This window comes from Otolemur garnettii, unplaced genomic scaffold (genome assembly GCF_000181295.1).
Source record: "Otolemur garnettii isolate 467f Iridium unplaced genomic scaffold, OtoGar3 scaffold00007, whole genome shotgun sequence".
NCBI lineage: Eukaryota > Metazoa > Chordata > Mammalia > Primates > Galagidae > Otolemur > Otolemur garnettii.
In genome coordinates, this window is record NW_003852402.1 from 3418018 (window position 1) to 3434764 (window position 16747).

General features: G+C 53.7%; 1 long non-coding RNA gene across 2 annotated transcripts in view; it reads right to left on the reverse strand.

The window, feature by feature from the left end:
* LOC111723019 overlaps positions 1-15205 on the reverse strand; it is a 30338-nt gene extending 15133 nt beyond the window's left edge. For both annotated transcript variants that reach the window (XR_002771650.1, XR_002771649.1), the window contains exon 1: positions 14716-15205. This is a non-coding gene — a long non-coding RNA (uncharacterized LOC111723019). The remainder of the gene's footprint in view (positions 1-14715) is intronic.
* Between the last annotated feature and the right edge of the window lie 1542 nt (positions 15206-16747).

Genomic DNA, 16747 nt, shown 5'->3' on the forward strand with positions numbered 1-16747 from the left:
GGTACTCCACGAGGTCTGCCTGACCCGGTCACTTGGTGGTGTGTGGCCTCTCCCCAGGGCCAACCTCCAGAACCTTTTTGAGAGGTGGTGCCCTGCAGAACGAAGTAAGATCGGAGCCACTCTGAAACATGAAGAGACCCCGGGGCTCAGGGAGCCTTGCAGACGAGTGGGCAGGGTCTTGCTGAAGGCTCTCTTGCCCCCTGCCCTCACATGGTCCCATAGGCCCACACAGAGCTGGCTTTCTGAGAGTGTCCTGACCTGGCACTCGGCAACTGGGCAAATTACCCTAAGCAGTTTCCCACCTCCGGGTAGGAAAGAACCACTTCGGAGCTCCCTCCTTCCTGCCACCTGCTGCCCCATGGCATGTGGCTCCACACTCACTGCCCTGGGTGCCAGCAAGGCGCTCTTCAGCCTCAAATGGCAGGCTCTGGGCACTGGGGTAATGGCCACCCAGCCAGGGAGAGACTCTCAGACTCTCAGACCCCCAGACCTAGAGGGACACCCCCACCCCCAGGCTGAAGGAGAAAACCTGCCTAATGCTGGGTGACATGGGAGAACCGGCCAACATCAGGATCAGAGAGAGGTTGGAAATCAACAGGGACCCCATGTAGGGCTGCTCAGGTTCAGCCAAGGGAAGACCTGGGTTAGGCTGCAGTTCTGCTGCCCACTAGCTGTGTGGCTCTGGGCAAGTTCTCTAGCCTCTCTGAGCCTTGGTTTTGTCAGACAGAAAATCACACTTATGGAGCCTCTGCCTGCGCAGGGCCCATGTCTGTCCCACCAACTCTGTATTCCAACCCTTAACAGTACGCATATGTCATAGCCTTGAGTGAATGTTTAAATGAAATTGAACTGGGCATATTAAATTGAAAAATGTATGTTTAAAAAAAAGGGATACAAAGTACCTGGCTCAACACAGGTCAATACCGTCCAGCCTTGAGGAGCTGAGTCCAACAGCCAACACTGGCTGGTGCTCCCTTGGGGAAACTTAATGTGGCCCCAACTGTCTACAAGACCAAGGCAGGAAATTTCCACCACCCTGGGGTCCTCACTGGTCCTACCCTGCAGGCCTCCCTCACCCAGGCAGATGGACACTGACTGCAGCGGCCACCTCTCCCACATGGCCCATGGCTGAGGCTGGGTACCCTGGGGACCTGCTACACTGCTTGGCCCCAGGATTGACCCCTTGTAGCCAGCCCTGGCACTGGTACCTCAAGGTGAGCCCAGGGCTGGGTCATCTGAGTGCGACACCTTCTTTGAGGTGAGCTTACCCCTGGTGCCAGAGCACCCAGGATTAAGGCCTAAGACCCTTGTTCATGGGCCGTCCACAAGATGCTGAGAGTCTCCACTAAGGGCAGAGGTGACGAGAAACTTACTATTCACGTGTTGACAACAAAAAGGCTGGAGCTGAGGGCACTGTTTCTGTGCTGCTGAGTCCTCCAATGCGGCCCCGGCCGACTCTGAAGGGCATGCATCCACTGCATCAGGCAGGTGGAGTGGGAACTACTCATTAGAGACCTCAAGCACCAGGCCCAGGTGGGAGTCCTCAGGCCTTGGCCGATCGAGTGGAAAGACACTGCACAACCATGGCTGGCAGGGTGGGAAGGCAGAATCCCAAAATGCCTCCCCGCATCTCTGGGCTGGAAGCGTGGGCACACCCATTGTAGGAATCCTGGCGCAGGGCTGGGCTCCCAGGAAATTGGGACAGAGTTTCCCTCCAAACTCTAGAGCAGCCCAGCTGCCTCCCACACAACCGCCCCAACACTGGCTGGTCTCTCCTGGGGGTTGCGATGGACAGTAGGCCTGGCTAGAAACCTGTATCCCACCTGGCTTAGTGCTAAGAAGCCCAATGCTGGGACCGGACCCTGTCCCAGGAACCACTCACAACTCTACCCACCCACCCGGGCGCTGCCCAGGCATCCAGCTGAATGCTGGGTCCATCATCATGTTAAATCCCCCAGAAGTCCATGGGGGGAAACTGAGGCTCAGATGGGCAGGGAGCTCACTCCTCCTACCAGGCCACAATGAGGGAAGAAACCCCTCAACCAGGCCTTCCCAGGCAAGGACCTCATCTGATACTTCCAACCCCTTCCCGAGGCTGACACCATGACCCCTGTTTTGAAGACACAGGCCTTGTAGCGGGAACCGTTTTTATGGAGGTCTTTTTGGTCTAAAGGTATGCCAGGTGTTCACAGCTCCTCACCACCACCACCCCCAGGGCCACCATGTCCCCGATCAGGAAGCAGGGCCTGCGTTCCTCCCCCACACCCTGGCATGCAGGTGCCATGTGCACCGTGGGAGGACACAGGCCTGCTCGGGAAGGCCCAGTCCTGCTGGTCAATTCTTGCAGAGGGGCTGCTAGCATGTTGAGTGGCTGGCAGCAGGGCTTCTAATGGCTCCCCCTCAGGCCCTCGGCCCGCCTTCCCAGATCCTGTTCTGGGCCTGCCCGCGCCGCCATTTCCTCTCCTGGGCCCGGAGGCTCACTTCCACTCCTCCCAGTCTGCAAATGGCCGGCGCCCAGAACTGCGTGTCCGCATGAGGAGACAGCGGCGTGTCTGGCCGGGGCCCAGAGTGCAGGCCCGCCCAGCCCAGGGGCCTCCCCCGGGCCTGCTGAGTCCTGTACCTGGATGGGCTGTCCACCCACTGCCTACTCCAGCTGGCTTTGGGCTAGGAAGAATGCCCTCCTTGGGGACCACCTAGGAAACCACTGACTGACCTGGGCATCGGTCAGTAAGGAAACAGGGGACACCTGAGATGTTGTGCCTATTCCATGCTCACACTTCTGTGCACAAGCACCAGGCACGGCATGCCGTCCACATCCGCGCTGCCACCATCCCTGAGAACCCACCAGGCCTTTCTGAGGCTGGCACCCTGGTGAGATGGGACAATGACAACCCCCTTCCAGGCCATGCTCTGGGACTCAGACAAGAAGGAAGTAATAGTACTGTGGGATGCTCGCCAAGAACCAAGCTTTCCTTGTGGTCTATGTTTACTGTCCCCATTCCCAGATAAGGAAACTGAGGCCAGGCCCAGAGAGCAACACAGCCTGGAAACAAAGACAACTCAATCTTAATCCAGGCCTTGGGTTGCAGAGCTGGGGCTCTCCCAAATGTGAAAGGTGCCACTGCATGCAGGAGGGGTGCAGAGAATCATCACTACTGTCATTATGACCAGTGCCACAGATACACACCCACCACTGCTCCGAGACCCGAGGCATGCCGGCTGGGGCCTATTACTATGCCTTGTCTTATGGGGTCCCCAGAGCAGCAGTGCACTGCTCCTGACACCAATGCAGAAGTCAACAGGCGAACAGACCAGAACTAGTCTCAAATTCCTAAGGTCTGCCTACCTCCTATGCTGGCTGGCATTGGGCTGGGGAGAATGACCTCCTCGGGGACCATTCCAGAAAACCACTACCTGACCTAGCATCGGTCAAGGAGGAAACAGAGGACACCTGTGATGTGTGTGTGTTACATGCTCATACTTCTGTGTATAAGTACCATCAAGGGATCAGCCTACCTCAGCCTCCTAGAGTGCGAGGCTTACAGGCGTGAGCTGCCACATGGGCCCAGCCCTAAAACAGCAGAACTGGAAAGGACAGAGTGGTTAAAAAAATCAGACAGCAGAGATGGCTCCGGCAAATTCTATCAACTTTTCACTTTTCCTATTATTCACTAACACCTCTGCCAACAGGTACATTCCTTAAAATAAACAAGCCACAACAAAGCACTTCTATGAACAAATAGAGCTTGCAGGGTGTAATGCTGGGAAGCGCCCTCCTCCTCATGGCCACCAAGGCACAATTGCGGGGCCTGACTCTGGAATTCAGAATCAGAGAGGCGAACATTTAGATATAAGGGACAAGAAAGAAGCCTCAACGGATTGCATCATAATATGAGCAAATTTGCAAAATAAACAGTTATCATCATTTGCAAATTATTGTAGCTATAAAAACTGCTCTGCCCTCAAGTATGTTGATACGGACCAATAAATTCTGCACTTTGTTATCTTGGTGAGATAATTTTTTTTACGTTTATAGCTACTCTATGTAGTTTACCTGCTAATTTTTTTTAAAGTTTGAATTTAAATGTACCTTTAGACCATCTTAAATATTTACCATCTGATTTTTCATAAAGGTCTCCAAATAATTATGTGTAAGTCAACACAGAACTAGAGATTTAACATCTTTTCCACAGAGATCAAGATATTAAAATCAAAACTCCCACACCTTACAAGTTTAAATTTAAAACTAGTGTTACTCTGTATATGCTGCAAAACAAGATAAAAATTGGTGATTAATTAAAACATGTTAAGATTCTTTCATATAGGGCATTTGGAATCTTAAAAAATGAGATCAAAAATTAAATTAAAGTTTAATGAAGGTGGTGGTGGTTCCTCTACAGAATTTTTCAAGGGATTAGAAGATCACTGAATAAGTCTGTTTCTATACACAAATTCCACTTGTTTATTTTGACCTCAGTTCTTCGAAATTGTCGACTCCACAATTGAAATATGCTGTGTGTTCCAACAAGTACCCAGCCGCCGTAATGACAGACCAGCCCATCTGTGCTGTGAGAATGTATAATTTCAGTCTATAGTGGAATTTATATAGAAACTATGATGTGAAAAGTGCTTTGCGTGGTACTTTTAAAAAAAAAAAAAGAAAGAAAGAAAGAAAAAGAAATACTGCTGAGAAACACTAGGTACCATGGAGAATGCTAAGATTTTTGCCTGATTTTTTTTTTTTTTTAAGAAAAAAGAATCTATGTCATTTTACTGATTTTGAGGGTGGTAAGTCTTACCCACATTAAAAAACTAAGATGATAGCTGGTCAGATACAACTGTCCCAGGTAAGGCATACACAGGAAAATGTGTTAACCACATATATTTAAAATGTTAGACAAATTTTGTTGTAATGAAAATGCTAATTTAGAATGAAAATGCTCGTTTATGTAAATTAATTGATTTTTCTGCTGCTTGCCCCTACTTTGTCCAAAAAGAAGATGAATTAATGATAAGAAAATTTTTACTATCTATCATTCCAGGATTTAGGATCTGTTCACCTACATTAATTATACTAAAATATATACATATATACAAAGGATGATTCGGCAGCTATTAAAAGTATAAATTCTTTAAAAATGGTTAATACCCCTCTTTCCTCCCCGTGCATCTCTCTATCCTCTTAAGTCTTTTGCCTTTAAAATTTATTACACTCTGGTTTTTTTCTATTACTGTTATTTTGCCACCAGTGTTTTATTTGATGCTTGCTAAATATTTGGGTGGAATGAATCTTCCAGCTTGCAGCAGCAGAATGTGGCTGTCATAATCATGAAAATGTTTTAATTATCTCTGCTGTATATGCCTGTTCCTACAGCCCCAAATCCTCCAGTATCGACTGCTGGCTCCTCCAAGAACAAAAGCAGCCGCCGGTACTCCTCGTGTGAGCCGAGCTCTGTTTTTACATTTGGTGGTGACTGTTCTGGACGGCCACTCAGCCCGAGGCCCGCACACCCCGTGCCCACAGGCCTCTGAACTAGGAGAGCAAAGATGCATTTACATGGGAATTTTCCTCCTAGTACAAAGTAGAACTTTCTGTGTTCGATTTTCCATTTTCCATAAATCAACACCCTGGCTACCCTCAAATGTGGGGAGTCAGGCCTCTCCCGAGGATGCTTTTGTCAGCCTGCAGGAGTGTGGAGGTGGGTACAGAACTGCACTCTACAAAGCCTCCCTCTCAATAAAAAGGTTCAGCAATTCTGAAGGACCAGGAACCAACAGGGAAACTCAGGTAGCCACTCACAGGCAGCGGTGGGGTGGCAGGGGGCACAAAGATCTTTGAGGGACTCCCAGCTCCACCAGCCACATTTCAGGCCCCGGATGGCCCAGGTGTGTCAGCTGACAACTCTGCCGGTGAGAACTAGGATGAGATGAGGGCACAGGCGGTAGGACCCGGGACTGTGCGGTTTTCCCTGAGGCTTGTCTAGAGGACAGTGCCCACAGGTGCCCACATGTACTCCACACAGAGCTGTGGGCAGAGCAGTTAGAAGGCAGGCACAGTGGTGCTGTTAGGTGGCACCCCCCACCCCCCTGCTCCTGGCCGGGCTTAAATAAGTGCTCAAAAAACAAAGCTCAGAACAGCCTTAAAGATTTCCCCCACGCTGACCTGAGAGCCAAAAAGAGCTTGCTTTCTCCCCGACCCACCCTATAAAATAAAATAAAACGAAAAGGGAAAAAGAACTAGATCCCTAAACTGTGGACATGGTAGCATTAAAGATGCCGGACAAAATAAAAGGGCCTCTGTTCCGAGATGCAGAGTCCTCCCTCCCGTGCGCCCGCCTGGCCCTGCCTGCCCATGAGTTTGCAGGGAGGAGCCGTGGATGGTTCTGGTGGTTTTCCCTTTGCCACTCCTGGTGCCGCCAAGAATTAAAATAACAATAATAATAATAATGAGACCCCCACAACAAACTGACATAACTAGGCAAGAAAGAGTAGGCCATGGCTATTAATACCTCCAGAAACATTTGTTCAAATTATAATTGAACATGCAGCTACTGTGAAATAATAAACATTCATTCTGATTGTGATTTCTAAAGCCTGTAGCTTCAGATCTTAAAAGTAAATGGGCTTGGCTTTTGCATTTTCCCCGCAGTTTTGGCAGAGCTTACTTCACTGAGGATGGGGGGAGGGGGTGTCTGAAATAGAATTTTGAGTTTGGAGAACCAATTAGAGGGAGGAAACGAGACAGGCACGGGGCACAAGATGGCAGCACCCCGCTCGTCTTCAGCAGAGAAGCAAAGAAGGTGACTTACCCCGGGTGCCGGAGGACGGAGGTGCTTTCTCAAAAGCCAGGAAGTGGAAATGATGTCCCTGGCCCGGCTGGTCACACTGGCAGGAGAAGGAAGGCAGGTCCTGCCGGCCAGCAGGCTGCCCTAGTGCCAGTCCCTCCTGTCCCTCCCCGGGCCCCTGGTCTCTGGCTGCCCGTCCATCGGTCCTTCTATCCTGGCTGGGCCTCAGCGACCCTGGCACCAGGGGGCAGGGCTGCCAGGAGCCAAGTGGCGCTAGGGGAAGGCCCTGCTGCCAGCCCAGGAGGACGAAGAAAATGCTACTTTTGTCTCCTGCTCTCATCTGGCACTGGCTGCCCGGGGAGGGGGGGCCAGAGGCGGCCGCTGCGGCTCGGCCCCGCCCACCGGGAATTTTTGAAAGATGCTCATGGGTGCCGGGAGGATGGCAGACGTGGCAGAGGCGGGTGGGCCGGGCCCCCAAACCCACCACCCAAAAAGGAGGGGGCTGGCCGAGCGGGAGAGGGAGGAGGAAGCCAAGCGTCTGGCCACTCAGCGGCTGGCGGGGAGGACACTGGGAGTGGGCGGCCAGGGCCTGGCCAAGGCGCCAGCAGGCCCCATGGACGGGCGGCGAGGCCCGGGCGCCATGTTGCGGGCGCCTGCCTGGCCGGGCTGCTCAGAGGGGCCTGGAGTCCAGGCGGCCTGGCTCGCTCCAGGGATAGAAGCCGCATTGTTCCCACTCCAGCTCTCTGAGGAGCAGGCTGCGCCACCACCCTGGTGGTTTCCCCATGGGTGAGGCCGGTGCCCTCACCCCAGCAGCTGTCTGGGCTGCAGGCCCTCAGAGTGCGCCCCGTTCTAAGCTAATGGCGGCTGGTGCTGCCTCGGCCTGGAGTCCAGGCCACAGATCTGAATCTGGCTCTGTGATGGACTGGCCACCTCATAGTTGGGTGAGCCACAAGACCTTGTCTAGCCTCAGTTTCCCCATCTGTATGAAGAATCAGAATAATGGTTCCTACCACTCAGGTCTGGTGAGATGAGAGAACAAAAAATACGCACAGAGCTCCAAGGACCCAGGCACCACTTGATGCCTAGAGGGGCCACGGGGGCCAGGCAGCTGTGATGTACAAGAAGGAAGACCACCAAAGGTGGCGTCCAGGCACGTCACCCCACTATTCCTTGCAAATCCTTCTATTTCACCAAAGCCAGTGCTGCCATCGCCACAGGGAAACATCCCTGTGTGCCCTCTGACCCCAGCCAGCCGGCCTGAGGTTTCAGTGAGGATGCTCTTATTTGGAGATTCTCCAGACTCCACTGCCCACCCTTCAGGTATCCAGGCTGGGTCTGCTAGGCCAGCCTGTTGGCCCAAGTCCCCTTTCTGCCCTTCAAGTGATCAGGAGCTGCAGCAGATCACCACTGGGGTGTCCTTGTGCAGGCAAGCAATGGGGCTGGGTGGAAGAGTGGGGAGGGCCCCCAGGAAGCTGAGCCACCTTCCACAGATGTGTGGGGACAGGCAGGGCCAGCTGTGTGCCAGAGGGGATAATGTGGAGTGACCACCACCTGGGCCACTGCCTACGGAGCTTCATGCCCAGCTGTGGGTCTGACTCTGGTGCAGGGGACATGTTAGGGCCTTTCTGTCCAGGATGACTTGACGTAAAGGCCAGTCTGGGTGGACCGTTACAAGCCGCCTTAGCCTCTTGGAACAGGAGCTCTCTCAGCTGCCTGGATTATGTTTTATTTTAATACTGCTTCACGCCTGCTCAGAGACGGTCATGCCGAAAGCCAAAGGGGGGGGCACAGAGTGAGAGAGGAGCCGCCCAGAAGGAGCCTATGGTCCTGGACTCTGGTCTCACGCACTCGGCCACGTGACCAGCTTGCCAGCTGATGCCAGAGACAAAGCAGGTAGGATTCCGATGCCATGCGCCCGACCAGGAACGCCGGGAATTCCGTTCCAGCAACGGCTTGGCAGGGCTGCCAAGAGCTTGGCCCTGGAGGAGATGGTCCCCCCATGCTCCACGGCATGGTGCCTGCCCTGCCAGCCGGCAGCATACGGGAAGCCACTGAAGTCGGGGCCATTTTGGGGCCTATCCTGCCATAGAAGAGGAGGCAGGAAGAGGTGCCCCCCCCCCCCAGGATTGCCACAGCCAGTAGCAGCCACTGCTGTACCCAGCCGGCTGCCTGTGAGACAATGGCTTCCACCCCACTGCAACTAAGCCGGCCTGCGGGCCACCGTGGGACTCAGGGCACAAGCACATCAGCCCAAATCCGGCCCTTCTCGGAGGGAACTGTACGCAGTGAGGTGTGCAATCTTCCTCACCAACAAGAGGGCCCCAGAGGTGACACCATATAACCTGACATGCTGGGGACACAGGTGTGTCCCTCCAGGCCAGAACCCACATGGGGGGTGGTCTGGATGATGTACAACCCCCACGTGATTCAAGACAGCTTCTCTTACTATTAAAATATACATAAAACTAGAGCCCTGGCATCACCATTTTATTATAATTTAAAATGTAATTATAAAAGGCTGATTTGAATGTAAATATCTCTCTTAAACACATGAAAGGGGATTCTAAATTTAAGAGCCCAAATCAGCAGGTAAATATTTCAGCTAAATGCTCTCTCTGCCATCTGAAATCCGAGTTAAGGAACACCCAGTCCCACAGAAAAACCCAGCCCTGATATTCCAAAGCCAAAGGCATCAGGGATGACATTCTTTTTTTAATCTGGAGAGAAAATTGTATCACTTCTTGAAAAAAATTTGTTTGGCCTTTTTACTTTATACATTTCAGGCTAATAACCACACTGCTAGTCCCAGGCCCATCTCCATGATGCCCCAGCCACCAGCTGCACAGGGAGTCCCAGGCCCCGTTGGCCTCGGCACAGCCACCCAATGCCACCCGAGTGGGAGAGGGTGGCTCCTTCCCATCCAAAATTCAACAATAATACTGTGCTGAATTTTATTTCCACCACCCCCCAAAATACACACAAAAGTGAACAGAAACCTAGTTTTAGGGGTTTTCTGCTCCATGTCACAGGATTTCATTATTTTCTGTGATTTCAATTTTATCAGTTCTACCCAGGGCCTCAAAAGCTATCTTGGACACCCCCAAAAGACGGCTCTCCTCATCACAGTCTTTCAGGCAGGTTAATGTAGAAAGAAAAACAGACCAACTTATGAGGTTCCAGCACTTAAAAAAAATAAAAGATGTGACAGCAGTTTTTAAAAATAAAACCTCATTTTTGAAGCCAAATATTATTTGCCAACAAAATGACGACAATGCCTTGTGACAGGCAGGGTCCCGCATCCTCCACTCTGATCAGGACCACTCCCTTGTCTGCCCTCCTCCAGGGTCAAGCAGGGAGTCCAAACCAAAATCCCTAAGGTGGCAGAAGTGCTCCTCGGGCACCCCACAAGCTCTCAGCACAAGCCCCTGCACCATCAGCTCCTCCAGTCTCGTGGGAGCCCAGGCTCCAGCCTTGCTTCCCAGGGCTGTGGGCTGCAGGACCCCTCCCTGCAACTCAAGAGCCACCAAAGAGCTGCCGGGTAGCCGCTCCTTGCCAGCAGCATGCCAGCGAAGAGGCCAGGCAGGAGGGTGCATGTGTAGGCCTCAGGGTGAAATTCTGTTCATTCTATTAATCCAAAAAATATTCATGGAGCCCTAACTCTGGGCCACGTTTGTTGAGAGTTTAAAACAAATAAAAACCAACAATAACAAGAAACACCCTCTCCAGCCAGGAAGGGTCCTTGAGGGCCCGTGCGTGGCTTCCCCAAGCCAGGCCATCTCTCCCATAACCTATAGGCTACTCCCAAGTTCATCTGAGAATGGGATTTAGGCAAGAGTAAGCAACCCTGGAAAACCAAAAACTGGCCAAAATTGCTTTTCGATGGCCTCCCATAACCCTCTAGGGACAGACCCTTCCTTTCCTAGTCCCTGTTTCTTTCACTTCCATTTCAGGACCCAGCTAACAAAGGCTGACCAGGCCTGGCCCAAGGGGGACCCCCATCTTGACCACAATCCAAAACCTAGCTGCCTTTCCATCCGTGAAAGCATGCCCCTGCAGTCTTTAAAAAAGATCACAGAAGAAAAAAATAAATAAACTTGTGAAAGTTTAAACTCCTCTCAACAAAGAAAACCAGACATTCTCACTGAAATCTCCCAAGAACCATGGGTGAAACTCTGGGTCGAGACACTTCCCTTTTTCTTCCATAAATCTCCATGCCCGACTACATGTTCAGGGCCCACGACACCCGGACACTCCAGCTCCACGGACTGTCCCAGCCAAAGGAACACTGGTCAGGCCTGGAAATAAATATATCGTATAAAAGATCTATTGTCTCTGCTTGGAGACAATTGTTGCTTTTTTTCCCTCCTCGGATCTACAACCTCATAAAGCATGACCAATGCCATTTAGGGTTCGTTCTTGTCCCGACAAGATGTTTTGAGAAAGGGCAATCTTGCTGGGTCTTCCTAAATGACCAGCTAGGAGATAAAATTCTCCAAAGCAAGCATTTTGATAAATACTCTTGTAATAGGTCAAAGAACAATGAGCTTGTCAGAGTGGCAAAACCTCCCTACCGAATTTCTACTTGCATTTCCAGCAAGGATGCTGGTGGCTGGTGTGGCCACTGTGGACCTTGCATCAGGATCTCCTGCCCTTGTCCTTCCCCACCCCTAAAGAGGGAGAGCACATGTCAGGTCCCTAGGCCAGCACCCAGGTGCGCTTCCCATCCTGCCGCTGGGAAGGGTAACCTCCTCCATCAGCACTTCCCGAATTCCCACACAGACCCTCATCTTATCCCATGTGCCCAATATGAAGTTCAGGTGCAGCTGGGCAATCACCTTCACACTGAGTCCCTGTGTCCAGGAACATGCTGTCCTTTCAAAATCCTACTCGTCTACCTTGTCAACACCATCAAGGTCCACTTCTGCTACCACCTGTGGGGCAGGAAAAGTAAACTTCTTGGTGCCTTTTCTCGGGAAACTAAAATTGGATTCTCTGTTATTTAGAAAATAATATAAAATGATATTAAACTACAATAATAATTACCAAAAAACCCCACCAATTGTCATTTATAACAATAACAACAGCAGTAACCATTTATGGCCTCCTGATGACCACACACTGAGAACTGTGCGTGGAAATGTCTGACTCCTCTGAGGTCAGTAGTATTTCTCCTGCTTTGGAGCTCAGGATATAGGCTCAGAAAGGTGATGTAACTTGTGTAGGGTCACACAGTGAGCCAGGGGCAGGGAAAGACTGAAGCCCTGACCTAAGCTAGGACACACTAGCTTATGGAGATTTCTGCAGAAGTATGCTTTTTTCTCTGCAAATATGCAAATAACTTTCAAAACCCAGCAACAATACACAGGTAAAACAGGGTAGTTTTAAGATGTTTCTTGCCTGGCCTGGAAGGGCCCCTTCCTTTGCTAAACATTGACTGTCTCAGTCAAAGCAAGAGGTTTGCCTGGGCACAAGGTCTGGGTGGACAAACCCTGCCCACCTTTCCCTGTGCCACACAGAATGCTTTCAGGTCAGGCCTCACTCACACGGGCCTGGGACAGGCCCCAGTGCCCTTCAGGGGACAGGAGCAAGTAAGACGGGTTTAATACAGAGAGTTTGCTCTGGCCAGGTGCAAAGCACACATGAAAAGTAACCCTGCTGCAAAGCACCACACTGATCCTGTTGAGCAAAGCAAATTGCTGGCCAGCACCTGTTCAAGCAGCACGCATGAGACTTAGCTGATATGGAGGGGCCAGGTCCCACTGTCACACACTGTCCTGAGCTGAGCCCAGCTAGCACCTGGGAACTCCTTATCTGGGAGGGTCTGGGCATGGCAAGGCCCCAGCATAAGCCGAGGGTCATCCTGAGGTTGGCCCTGGTTTAAAACAAAACAGAAAACTATCCTCCCACCAGCCCACACCACTGTCCATGTGCCTCTGGCCCCCTGCTTACCACATTCTTTATATTAAATACAGAAGTAATAAAAAACTGACAAGTTTCATTTTCAAAGCCTCTTCTTTTGTGTGTGCCCTCAAAAATGAATTTTGCTGGGATGGGCTCTTCTAACATAGAAAGAAGCCCCTTTCAGGAGCCTGTCTCCATCTGAACTGAACTGGCTGTAAGGAACGTGGACAAAGGCAAGACAGGGTCTCCCAGGGCCAGGCAGGGCCTCCGTCCTCTGGGCTGGCTCCACTGTTGCTGCATAATCTCTACCCCGTAGGGTAGGAAGGTTCTGCTACTCCGACAAGCTCATTGTAGCAGCTTATTCTGTGGCAGGAGATGGGACTCTGGAGCTTGGTGAATAGCAGCCCTTGCTAAGTGGCCCGAGACTGCCTCCTCGGAAGCTCAGCCTTTTCCTGCCAGCCTGGATCCCGCCTGTTGAGAAGAAGAGACGGTCCATTTGAATCCTGGGGCATGCCGAAAGGCCTCTGCAGAACACAGCACCATTCCTGCCCACTGGACACCACCTTACCAGCATTCTGTGGACTGGTGGAAACATCTCTGGCATTATGCAGAGAAGACCTCAGTGGAACTTGAGCTTTACTAACCGTATCGCCACCAATGCCACGCCAGGCAGTGGCTCCCATCTGCAGCAGCACACCTAAAACTGCGCCCCTGAATCTGAGAACACCCCTAAATGTCCCATCCCAAGTTTCATGTCCACTAATGACCTCTGATAAAGTCATAAATTAAAACTCACATCAGGGCAAGGATAAAGCATTGGGGGGGGGGGTCGTGGGCAGTCTAAGCAAAAAGATGGCCAAGGATAGTTCTTCAAGTTGTGAAGCAAAGTTTCAGCCTCTGGCCATAGCCGGCCAGACTCTGCTGAAATGATCCCCTCATTCCTCCAGGTTCTTTCCCCAGATGGGTAGACCAGAGTGCCCAGGGAGAGGGAGCCATGAGGCTAGCCTCGACTATTCAGGCCTTAGTCCATGTTCCCGGAAACAGCCTCCCAAGTGCCAGCTCATGACTCCAGGCTGTTATGGAAACAGGCCTCCTCACCCCATTATTTTGTGGCAAAAGCCCCCAGCAAGGTTATCCAAACCACATCAATAAGCTGGGGAAGAGTATAGGGGAAATCGCACCTGTAGAGCAATTAAAAAGTAGGCTTAATCCCCTGCAGCTCCAGTTTCATTTTTACCCAGGATAGGTACACGTATGTACAGCACACATTTTCCTAAAATCCCAAACAACTAAAATAAAATGAAGCTATTGCTAACCTGCCTTGACTTCTGAAACCCAACTTTGAAGAAATTTATTTCAGTGTTACATTAAAACCTTCTGATTATGGCCAGCAAGCATTCCCTCAGCCCTTTCTCACTCCCTACAAACTCCCCAGGGCCAGTGGCCCAGCCTGTGTGTGAGCCACCTATAAAGGGGCATTTATTATGAAAAGTTATGAGTTGTTTTCATTTTATGCCACTATAAACAGCTTCCACACGGGCCCTTTCACTCAACCAAATGCCACCAACGCCAGACCAAGGGTTCTCCCCCCAAAATCAGATCTCCCCAAGTGTCAAGCCAGCAGAAAAAAAAAGTAGTAGCATATGTTTAGGAAGTAAAAAAAATTTTCAGTTTTCCAAGAAACAGTTGTAGATTCCTAATAACCTTCCCAAACAGATCTAACCGAAAAACAGATGTTTTCTCTTTTCTTTTCATTGTGTTTAAGATGCCTGCTAACGCTTATTACATGTGTTCAACACAATTCTCTCTGGCAAATAAACTGCACACCTGAGAGTAAAGCCGTATTTCACAGATCCCAAGATCCAGATAAATGAAGACCGTGGAGTTCTTGCAGGCTGCTTCTTTAAGTTCAAAACCAATGTGTGTTCCCTAGTCCACGGAAGAAGGCCTGCCCTACAGCGGAGCCCCTCTTAGAAGTCCCTTCATTGATACTGAAACACTAAGTAGTGAAAGTGAGAAATACACTTACCGTCCTCAGGAGTCTTCTTCTGACCCGGGACGCACAGTTCGACAGCCCAGCCCTTGCTGGAAGACCGCGCCGCGCCTCGCCGCAGCCAGCGCTGCGCTAACAGTGGCCACCGCTGCATAGGCCTGCGGCCATCGGTCTGAGTCCTGGGTTCCAAACACTTCTCTCCTTCCTGCGTCGCAGCGGAGGAGAGCAGAGTGGTGCCAGCTACCGCAACTCTCGGTAAGGTGGTATGGCTGTGGCGGGCGCCGGCGAAGCGCACGGACCAGGCCCCACTTCCTCGGCCCCGCGGCGCGCTGCGAACTGGCCCGCTCCTCTCCTTCGGGCTCCTGCTTCCTTGAATTGAACCACTGGCCTGCGTGGATTAGCGGCCCCCAGGACCCGGTCCGCTACCGGCGCCGTGAGGGACCTTTGTCCCAGACGAAAACGAAAGCGCGCTGGCCCGGGTGCGCCTACGCCCTGCCGCGGAGGGCCGGCCGACACGCCGCGCGACTTTCTCCAAGTTCACTGGCATTCCGGGGCCGCCGGGCGGGCGGGCGGCGCGGGCCTGAACTTGCAGAGCCCGGCCGTCGGGCGTGCGGCAGGCTGCGGGCAGGTTTAGGGACAGCCCGGCGGCTCGGGCTCGGAGCACAATGGGCGCCGCCGGGCGGGCAGGCGCGGGGACAGCGTGGGCCCGGCCGCCGCTCGTCTGGCGCTGCCCGGGCGCCGAATGCGGCGGCGGCTTGGCACAGACGCGCCGCGCGCCCGGTGCATGCTAATGGCCGGCGGCCGCGCCATGAATTATTCAGCAGCGGCGCAGAGAGGGCGAGCGCGGCGCGGAGGGCGACCCGGGCCGCGCGTCCCCAGCCACTGCGAAGCCGCCGCGGCGACTTCCCAAACTTTCCCGGGTCGGCACCGAGGATGCGGCCCCTGCGGCGCCGCAGTCCCCGCCCGAGAGCGCGCCGGCCGCGCTTCCCCCGTTGCCGCCTATTTTATGTCTTTTGTCTCGGAGTTGGCACCTGTCCCAGAGAGCGCGTTTCCCTGCCCACCCCTTCGCCGCCGGATCGGAGCGGGGGAGGGGGTACGGGGGACCCAAGGAGGAGGGGACGGGGTAAGCGAGGCTCCTGCGGGCCCTGCAGCCGGGAGAGACCGCCCGAGGGCGGCGGCCGTGCCCGCGAGCCCGGCACCCCGTTGCACCGAGAGGTCAGGGCTACAGCCGCACCCGGAATACCAACGAGATCGCCCACGGCCCCCGCCGTGCCCGCTGCGGGTGAGGACCGGGCACCGCCCCTCCCGGGTAACACCCCCCGCCCGCCCCGGGACGGCGCGCGCGGGCGGGGCAGTAGGCATGAGCAGCGGATTCGCCACCCGGGCCCCGCGCCTCGCCCCGCAGCCCCGCGTGCGCGTCCCCGCGGGCACGCCGCCCCGGGCTCTCCCCACCAGCGCGCCCCCGCCCCGCGGCCCCGCCCGCCCTCTCCGGGCAGAGGCACAGTGCCGCGGAGGCCCATCTGTCCTCCACTTCTTGCCCTAGGGCCCAAGCGATAGAGGAGAGAGGGCGGGCGCGAGCCCTTGGCCCGTTCCCGTCGCCTTGGCACGGAGGCGGCTGCTGGGGCGCGCTTGGCGGCTGCGCTCCGAGGCGCCGGCTGCCATGATTGCGGGCAGCGGGGCGCGCGCGCACGCTCGGACCCGGCTGGGGGTCCCCAGGCGGACCGACGGTCCCTGCCCTGCTGGCAGCCTTGCGCGCGAAGCCCAGTGCGCGCCGTGGATAGCGGCCAGGGTCCCCGGGCTCGCCCCCGTGGGAGCCAGACGAGGCCCCGGGACAGCGCTCGGGGCCGACAGTGGCAGCAGGCTTTACTCTAGGAGGAGCGCGCTCATGGGCGACCCCGCGGCAGCTTCCCGGACACCGCTGGCTCGGAGGAGCAAGGGGCGCGGTGCCCAGTGGGTTGGGGGTGGGGCTGGCCGCACGGGATCTGGCGAGTGGGGTGTGGGGGCAGCGCATAGTGCCCAGAGATGTAAGAGGGGCACGCAAGGTGTCTGGCAGAGTTAGAGGGGGCGC